The following is a 10522-nucleotide window of genomic DNA, read 5'->3' as shown; positions in this document are numbered from 1 at the left end:
GAGAAAGCAAATCAGACAAGTGCAATAGTGAGGAAAATGTTGTCCTGTAGAAGATGATTGGTAAATATTTAATCAATTACACTTCTGGCCATTTCTTATCTATCAGCATTGAACGTGTCTGACCCATTCGTCACACCCTCCCTGCCCAAGCTGCTGTATGGTCTACCTCAGAATGTATTCTAAGACCAGATGAGAACTGTTGAATTAAGTAAAAGGTAAATTAATACAAATTAGAAAATATTCCTATAGAACACCTATTGTGGGTTCAGTCATTTGCCAGGCACTATAGTTGATAATAATTGGAAGAGAAATGTCAACTGGTCCCTCCCCTCAGGGTTCTTGGGGTTTAGATAAGCACTACCTTTCACACATTAAGCAGTCGTACAACAATGTGTCAGTATGAAGTTGAGAACTGAATTGTGTCTCTACACAAAATTCTGGAATTGCCAGAGGACTTAGAGATAAAAGAGGTCAGGAAGGTAACATTAAGGGAAAGTTTGCTCTCCACTGCTAAGTAAGTAGAGAGTATGGGTAACGCCATGGCTAGGAAGAATGGAATAACCCTTGTAGTTAGATTTAAAGGGAGGAGTATGGACGAGAAATCAGCTTGAAACTGTCTCAAACACTTTATGAAGCCAGATGAGTTTAGCCATTAAAAAGATAACGCCCGTCTATAATGATTGTCTCCTCTTAAAATGAGATCTGAATTCTGGTTTGAAGCTCCAGTGATGTGTAATTCAGTGGAAGCTGCCTTCAGCAATTTGCAAAGAACTGTCTGAGGATACAGCATTGTTATTCCTTAATGATAACATTTGTCTTTAAGGAGAAGAAATGAGTCATGGTCAAATTTCACAAGTTCATGCATTAGATTGATTGAATCATCCACTACGTCCAGTTTCTAGCTTCCTCTAACTCAGTTTAATTGACAAAGAAATCCAGATTTTGAGTGACCCTAAAACAGATCATTAAAGAGGAGGCTGGGAGAGACTTGAAAGAAGATTTTATATTCCTATTACAGGAAACTTTACAATCAGCGAGTACACGTCTAGATAAGCCTATTACACGTTTAAAAAAGTGGCCATAGTACCTCTAGCAAATACTTCACTGAATTCGCAAAACACATCTCTATCTGGCTTTGAAAGCATATACTCTTTCATAGGCTTCACTGTGGAACACCGGAAACAGTAATAGCTTTGGAGACAGACAGCCATTGCTTTAAATCTCTACTCTCTTCTTCATCATTTGTTATCTGTGTAACCTTGGACATATCTATCCAATTCTCTGAGTTTCAGTATACTTATCTGTTACAGGGTTGCCATGTTTATTAAATGCAGTAGTATCCTTCACTGTTCACAAGACCTCAAATAGAGTAACCACTCAACAAACATTAGTTACTATTACTATTGTTATTATGGTTATTATAATTGTTACTTTTATCAGACTCTGTTGGCATTACAGTTTTCTTCTTTGAAGGCAAAACCCGATGTTTCTGGAGAGTCCAACCCTCCCCAGTGTGACTCATAAATCCTGACAATTTAAGCAATTTGTAGTAGTCCCAGTGACTTTGCCAGAGACTAATTTAGCATTTCCTCTGGGCAATTATGAAGTGAGAGAGGTCTACTGGGGTGCTTCTTTGAAAGGCTCTTTTACTCCTACAAGGGAACACAAGGAAGAAACAATCCTTCTTCTCTTGCATGCTGTATTCCTGTTTATGACACCAGACAGAAATAGCCATGTGTTGCAATGAAACACTGGACAAACACAAAGGCAGCATACAGAGAAAGAAACATATGAAAAAACAGAAATATGTCAAAGAAACAAGTCAAAGACAGAAGCAACCCAATTCACATGTCAACATAGAGCCACAGAATTAATCTAGTAATAGAACTAAGTACTTACTGTTGTTGAGAAACTTAATTTTCTTTATTTTAAATGCTTATTTAAAGCTTATTTTCTGTTTCCTGAACCCTTAAGCATCCTAAATCTTACTTTATTGAATATTTTTTTTTCTCCTGGCCCCATTCCTTCCACTAGTATGGACACACACACTAGAAATACATAAACATACATACATAAACATACATATATATGAAAGAACAAGGTAGACATACAGGAAGGCCAGTCCCATGTCTGACCTTATTGAATGGTCATCCTATTGAATACAAATTCAATTTTATTTTATTTGGCTCTCATTGACTAAGAGCCATTGATTAAGGTGGTCTTTTATCTCAACTGACTTATGATCAAGCACAGAGGATAAGCACATAAACAACTATCATCCAATACTGGGTGTAGTAGGCATCTTAGGTTGAGAAGGTAGAGAGTGTAAGTTGGTCCATGATCTTTGACAGTGGGAGCATCCATTTGTATTACAAATAATGTGCATTGATGCTCCATTTATTTGATATTATAAATAGTATCTTTAGTCTAATAGAAATGCTGCCCCTCCTTAGAGACAGTCACCAACGTTTAATTCTTATTTCCTCTTGGATGTTCATTTTTTCCCTCATGCCCATTTAATATTTATCAAGTCCAGAACAGAAATACTGGCTCTTACTGCCAAACATTCTTCCTTCATCTATTGTTTATGGGATATACTGAGTTTTGAGATTCAAAAACCTCTTCTTTCTACTTTGAGTTTTGAAAAATATTTTTTTAAAATTAAAAAGGTGAGATTTGACTTTTTGTCCTTTGTTGTTCTACTGTGACCTCCTATCCCTAAGACAGAAAACTCTGACTCTCCTGGATACTGCACAAAATGGAAGAGGGGTGGAGAAGGATTATGAGGACAAAAGTAATTTCATGGAATAAGAAACACATAAGATGATACAAAAATACCATCTCTTTACACATGAAAAAGCAATGCAAAATACGAACTAGTGACAGAGGCAAGCTTCCTGGGGGAATTGTGTTGAAGAAAGACTGGTAGAGACTGGTAGAGAAGAAGACAGAGGATATTCTTGGAAGAATGGGCAAAGGCACAGAGACGGGTGAATTTACTGTAACAATCTGAGAAGAGTCAGTGATGAACAAGCTCATTTGGGGCAACTTTTTCCAAGTTAACTGCTGAGTGAAATATAAACTTGCTGTGTCTTCTTTTCATTGAACGATTCATTCAGGTAAAAATATTGGGAAGTCAACATGGCAGGGACTGAGCTAGATTCTACTGTACAAACAAGAATCAGGTGAAACTATCCCAAAGACCCAGAATGTCCTAACTGAATCAAGTTGAGAGGTTGGGAATGAATGATAGGATTGGAATGGCATAGAGAGCATCTAAGAAGGTGGGTGTCTGGCTGAGAGACTTTGAATTGAACCAATAATTGATCTGTCGACTAATGTAAGTACATACATGAGTCATATTTCTCAGGTCCATCTTGTCCATTGTCTTAGCCAACTTTTCAGGGTTTTTGAATGGAGTTGTTTTTTCCTCAGCTTTTTTCACTTCAAGATAGAGATTCCCTGAGAACACGTTCCAGTTCTCTCTCCCAGGCTGCCACAGCTCTTTAAGCAGACGTTTGAAGAACTGTCAGAATCAAGGGACGGAGAGCGGAAAGGGCAGACAAGGGAGGCAGAAGGCAGTGCAAAAAAATGGGAAGTGCTGCAGGAGCTGGCCATTGTGCCAATTTCATGCTTTCACACCTTTGAATGAGTGTTCAAAGTGTTTCATTTTGGGAGCCTCAGACAGTGGAGCACTGATTGCAATGGCTTCAGGCATTTCAGGGCACAGCTGGCCACTCGGCCACCCCTGTGTCCATGGCAGTTTTCTAAAAATAAGGGAAATAAAATATAGGTTATTTTCAGCTCTGATGGGTGAACCTCACTGTGAACAACTGCAGGATCAGTGTTGGTTTTTTTTTTTTTTCCTTTTCTTATTTCAAACACAGCCCAAGCCACATCATCTTTGAGGAATGTGATCCTTCTTTCACCTAGTAGGGAAGAAACAGCAAAAAAGAGAGATACCGTTTAAGATAAATAATAAATTCTGATCCTGGGTTACCCCAGTCGTCTAGCCAGTACCAAATCCTGTCTTTAAGAAAGAAGGAAAAAACAGCTGGAAGGTGCAGACAAACATTTTAAAAATTGCTAAAACATGAAAATAAACAAAAAAATGTTTTTAAAGAAGTGGTTTTATATGAAATTATTATTTATTAAATGTAATTCAATTTTTATTCAACCTATTGAAATGTTTGGGCACATTGCCTTTTGGAATAATGAAAGTGGTAGTGTCCCCAAGCAGTTTCTTTTTCCAGTCTCCATTTGAGAGCCAGGTGTCAGAAGACCTGAGTGCTACACCTACTTCTGCTGCTTATTTGTTTGTGAACACTTGGCAAGTCACTTAATTTCTATAGGACCACAATTTCTTCATCAGTACAGTGTGAATTAAAATATCTTTTATTTAATAAGACAAAGTCATAGAATTAGTTAAAAGTTGAAGAATTTTAGAGGTCACTCAATTAATTTTATTTTACAGATGAGAAAGTTACCGGGTCAGACAATTGGTTGGTGGAATATTTTTAATGACCATCCAGCTGTCCTAATTAGTGCCATGTATTTTATACATTATTATTATCATTTTTGCTTCATGCAAATCTTTCATTCTTATAAGTCTAGTCCATTCATCCCCACCCCAACCATCAATATCACAGCCTTACTAATACATTTCCCCACAGTTGGCCACATTTTTGGAAATCCCTCATATATCTCAATAATGTCTACCTAGCTTCATGACCAAACTAAGGATATGCTCGTCTCTGCAGCCTTCCCTGATTGCCCTTGCAAACACAGGATCTTCTCCTTCATGAACTGCACAGCACCTACCAGCTCTGTAACTTAAGTTATCCATCTACAAATCAATGAATAACACATGCAGCAGCCTCGGCATGGCGGAGGACCCTGACTCGCAGCTACTTCTTTGTGTTCTTAGCAGCTAGAACTGTGTCTTGAGCCATAATTTCTGTATGTGCAAAAGGGGAATAATAATAGTAGCTAAATCATGAAACTTTCGTCAAGATTAAATTTTACATATACATATCCTCTTAGAGCAGTGCCTGATACATCGTAAGCTCCATATTAATCTTGTTAATTATTATATTATTTGTCATTGTTGATGAGATAACGATGATGCTTTGGAAAGTTGAAAAATTGTCTTCCGGAGGAGTGCTGACCTAATAGGGACATGTTGGAAAGTAAAGAAATAATTAAGCCAAGTGCTTATTTATCCTTCTTTAAAGAGAATTCTGTTTCCTAATTCCCTGAATGTTTGAGATTGCCTGAATTTCTGAGAGCCAAATTGAAAATACAATAGGATACATATTTCTAGAGCAATTAAGCTTTCACTGATTTGCCTTAGGGTTCTGATTTTATGCTTTGATTCATAGGTAATGAGAGTTGAAGATCAGTGACGTGTCTGGACCTTTTTTAAAGTACTTGATCCCCATAAATTTTAAAGACTTCTACATGTATAGAGATAGGGGGAACACAGGCTTCTTTTTTCATCTGAGGAGACATTGGTACCAGAAATATCTTTCCTTACAACTAGATTTTCTGGAAACTTTAAACACTAGATTAGCAGCCACAAGACAAGTATCTTGCTATGACGGGGTATATACTAAATGAGAGGCAACATAAAAAGTACTCTCAAGTGGGACTCAGAATATCAACGTTTTGTTACAGCTCTACTTCTGAGTGACAGACAAACTATTTCTCCTTCTGAACTTAAGTTTCCTCATCTGCAATCTTCTGGAGTCCAACGTGACAATTTCTTTTAAGTTTAAAATTCTGAAAATACGGCATCTTTGGATGGAATTTAATAGACCAGTTTCAGACCCCATTAACACCAGCGCTGTGCTGCTTAATACCATAGGTTCTTCCGGTAATGAGCCACTGTCTTTACAGCATCAACCCTATGCTTAGAGTTATAAGTTTGGGGATATCAGATTTTACAGAAAACAAGAAGAGATGCATCATCTTACTGCCTTTGTTTTATATCTCTGGAGGATGACAATGTAATCTTTCATGCCTAGCACCAGTTAAACAATTAATTCATCAAGACAATGTGACTGAGTATGTGCAGGGAGCCTAAAAATTGTTTACTGTGCATAAGAGTGACAAGAGAAGGAAATCTTTTCCCATAGAATGTCTTGTTTGATGGGCAAGACTTCAAATATAGAAAAGTATACGCAGTCCTTAACTCCCTTCTCTTTCTTTATACTGCAAGTAGATCTTATAGCCATAAGTTAGTTTAGGGTATTGGTGTAGAATAGTCTAATGTTTTTATATCATATTATAGTGGGATCATTTAATGAACTGGTCTATTAATACACGGTGAACATATTTTGGCATTCTTTGGAAACAGCCATTGATTTCTTTATAGATATTTACTTATTATCTATTTCACTTCATCTATAACTCTCTTAAGAAAAATAATTTATCACTTTATATTTATGAGTTTATCTATACTCCCTTCCCAATATTCTATATGAACTTTAACGATATGAACTATTTCCTTTTTATATGGATGTTTTCTAAGATCTATCACAATATCTGATATATAAAGTGACCATATGTTCCAATTAGCTTAAGGCAGTATTGGTTTATACCTATGGTCCTATCATAATTATAACTAGCATCCCCTCTCACACATAAAAGAGTTCTTATTAGATGATAAATTATTTGGTCAACCTACTTATACATATATCTTCCCCATAAATATTTGTAAATGATGAATCCCCAGAAGGAGACCACCTCCCTTGACTGTGTTCTGTGTCAATATTCATTTTCTATCTTACAATGTTATCACGGACCTCCTGAGAGCAGAAGTTATATGATGAGAGCAACTGGGAGAATTACTTCAGGAATTACAAAAACGTAAAGTTTGTCATGAATTTGGAAGCCTTTTAATCTTGTGTTCAAAGCAGGGATTCTTCTACAGGATCCTCAAAGGTGCCTTATATCCTTAGTTTCTTTACAAGTTTATCACACTTATTTGTGTCTTCCAGGCTTTGTCCTAAGTGCTGAAATGCAGCAGAGACTAGCACAGATATGTTGCTTACATTCATGAAGCTGGAACTTAGTGGAGAAGGCAGACAGTATACAAAAACATCAAACACATAAACATATAATAGAATTATGATTCTTGTTAGGAAAGTATTAAGATGCTGTAAAATCAAATATCAAGGTCCTAATGTAAATGGAAATATCAAGGGGTCAGTGCTGGCCTCTCAGGGGAGGTAGCATTGATGTTTGGATTTCAATGATCAATAGGACAAGGTTTGCAAAGAGTGTGGAGGAAGAGGGTTCCTGGATGAAGAAATAGCCTAGAGTGAAGTTCTGAATAGGAGAAGAGCATTGAGATTTTAAGAAACTGAAGGATAGCTAACAAAACTTAGTGGAAGCTAGTGATGGAGATGAGGGTGGGTGCCAAGTGATATTAGAGTGTAAGGACAAAACCAAACCATGTCTATCTAGGGACATATGGTCACTTTATATGTCATATATCGTGGTAGAGCTTAGAGAACATATATATATATAAAGGAAATAGTTTGTATCCTTAAAGTTCATATAGAATATTGGAAAGGTAGTATATATAAGCTGTTTCTTGTAGCAGCCCATTCTCAAATTTTGCCTCAATCCTGGTCACGTTAATGGACCCAGGAACTATTCCAGGGGAACAATATCCATATTTACAGTTCACTGCCTTTCTCCATCATTAGTGTTTTCTTAACATTAAATATTTAGTCACTTGAGGGGGGACAGGGGCAGGGACTTGGGGGTAGAAAAGGAGAATGAAGAGAAAGGCCAGATTCATTATTTCAGAGAAAACCACTCCAATCCCTGGGCCTATCTACTCATCCCTTGCTTTTCTTCCTGTTTTTTTTTTTAATTAAAAAGGGCATTTACATGCTAATTGGATCTTTATTCCTTGAGAGTCCCTCTGCTCTTGTAAAGTCTTCCTCTTCTGAAGCATTTAATCCCCAGCTTGAAACATCATTGTTGATTGCAGTGGAAAGACTGTGATGTCACAAATGGGGGATTATGACTTCACAGGGGAAATAAGAGAGAAAGACAGACAGTTTCAAGAGACCAAGATCTTTTATTTATGAGAATGTCTCTGTTAATCAAAAGGGGAGAGAAATACCAAACACATAGAAAATGACAGCAGAATTGTAGCTAAATAAAATGTTCTTCAAAATTATCCTGGCAATGTCACTTTCTCTTTAGAGGATTCCTGAGAAATGCTATTGCAGAGGATAGGTTTAAGATTCCAAATCTCCCTCTACTCAGCGCTTAGAAATACTTAGCCCTGGGGTAATCGAAAGTATAATCAGGCCACGAAAGAACTTCTGCCACATTTTGCCTACAATGTAGAGTGCAATGTTGCCATGGCCCCTTCCTGATGTTCTTCAGTTGGGTCCCTAGAAGAGCTCTCTTCCATTCCATTTTGCCAGTGAAATCGTTTGGTTCTGAGGTATATTTTTTTTTGAAAGATTTTAATTCCAAACAATTTTTTTAGTAGATAGAATGCATTCAAGTAATATTTTTCTCTTTGAGTTAGTTTGGGTAGCTGTGACTTTCAATGAAGTAGTCCATTTCATCTAAGCCATTGAATTTATGAACATGGAATTGTTCATAGTATTCTCTTACTGTCTTTCAATGTCTAAAGGATCAGAAGTGATGTTTCTGCTTTCATCTTTGATATCGGTATTATGTGTCTATGTTTTCTTGGTCATACTGGCTAAAGACTAATCAATTTTATTCTTTTAAAATGAATCACTTTAGTCTTTATTGGTTATCTCTACTGTTTTACTGTTTATAATTTGGGTTATTTCTACCCTTATCATGGTATTTCATTCTTTCTGCTTGCTTTAGCTTTAATTTGCTCTTCTTTCTTTAATTTCTTAATATGGTGGCTTAGATTACTAATTTTAGACCATTCTCTTTTCTAACGTCTGTACATAAGGCCATAGGTTTCCCGCTAAGTGAATTTTGAAGATTTTTATTTTAGTGTTTATTTAATTCAAAAAATTTAAAACATTTTTTTCTTTGATATTTCCTCTTTGTGCTATTTAGTACTATGTCATTTAATTTACAAGTATTTGGAAATTTTATGGATACATTTCTGTTATTGATGTCTAATTTAATTATATTGTGTTCTGAGAAAACACTTTGCATTATTCCTATTTTGAAAATTTTGGTCTGTCTTGGTGGATGTTCCATGGTCATGGGAGAAGAACGTGTATTCTGTTGTTGTCTGAGCATTCTATAAGTTTCGGTAAGGTAAGTCAGTTGATGGTGTTTTTGGGTAATATACATCCTTTCTGATTTCTTTGCCTATTTTTCATATCAATTAAGGAGAAAGAAATGTTGAAGTTTTCATCTGTAATTGTGGGTTTGTCTATTTCTCCTTTCAGATCTAATGCTTTCTGCCTCATGCACTTTGGAACTCTGCTGTTTGGTTCATAGACATTTAGGATTGTTATGCTCCTTGAAGAAAACATCCCTTTATGAGTACATAAATCCTTCTCTCTCTCTGATTATCTTCCTTGTCCTGAAGTCTAATTTGTCAGAATAAATGCTTATCCTATTTTTTTTGTTTTTGAATAAGAAAAATAGTTTTTATTTTCCCTTCACTTATTCCTTCTTTGCTGCCCTTTCTCATTTTATGTAGATCTGACTTTCTGACCTATGTTATTTTCCTTCTCTCTAAAGAACTTCTTTTAGCATTTCTTGCAATGCAGGTCTACTAGTAACAAATTTCTTAGTTATTGTTTGTGTGAAAATCTATTTCTCCTTCACTTTTGAAGGATAATTTTACATGGGAGAGAATTCTAGTTCAATGGGATTTTTATCTGAACATATTCTATAACTCACACCTCTTTCTTCTTGCTTTCACGGCTTCTGGGAATTTGGATGTAATGCTTATCTTGGTTCTATAGATAAGGTGTTTACTCCCCCTCGCTTCTTTCAAGATTTTTTTATCATTGATGTTCTTTATCTTTGTAATTTGAAAATGATATGCCTAGGTATAGTTTTCTCTGGCGTTTTCCTTGCTTGGTGTTCCCTGAGCTTCTTAGATCTGTGTTTTGGTGTCTCACTTTAATTTGGGGAAATTTTCAGTCATTATTGTTTCAAATATTTGTTCTGTTCCTTTCTCTCTTTTTTCTCCTTCTGGTATTCCCATTATGTGTGTTTTAAACCTTTTGTAATTGTCCCACAGTCTTTGGATATTCTGTTCCACTTTTTTTCACTCTTTGTTCTCTTTGCTGTTCAGTTTTTGAAGATTTTATTGGTGTATCATCTTGCTCAGAGAGTCTATCCTCAGCCATGTCCAGTCTATTAATTAGTCCATCAAAGTCATTCTTTATTTCTGTTACAGTGTTTTTTCTCTAGCAGGTCTTTGTTGTTCTTCCTTAGGACTTCCATGTCTCTGCTTACATTGCTCATGTGTTCTCTCATGCTGTCTACTTTATCCATTAGAGTCTAGAGCATATTAATTCTAGTTGTTCTATATTCCCAATCT

The 10522-nt window shown here is 36.1% G+C and overlaps 1 long non-coding RNA gene across 1 annotated transcript; it reads right to left on the bottom strand.

The window, feature by feature from the left end:
- Positions 1–2979: 2979 nt before the first annotated feature.
- On the bottom strand, positions 2980–7974 carry LOC139084925 (uncharacterized). Its single transcript, XR_011542864.1, has 2 exons — positions 7903–7974; positions 2980–3929 (listed from the first exon to the last, which is right to left on the bottom strand). It is a non-coding gene; the product is annotated as an uncharacterized lncRNA (long non-coding RNA).
- Positions 7975–10522: the final 2548 nt, after the last annotated feature.

This window comes from Equus przewalskii, chromosome 7 (genome assembly GCF_037783145.1).
Source record: "Equus przewalskii isolate Varuska chromosome 7, EquPr2, whole genome shotgun sequence".
NCBI classification, from domain to species: Eukaryota; Metazoa; Chordata; class Mammalia; order Perissodactyla; family Equidae; genus Equus; species Equus przewalskii.
The sequence above is the reverse complement of the archived record's forward strand: the minus strand, read 5'-3'. Positions and strand labels throughout refer to the sequence as shown.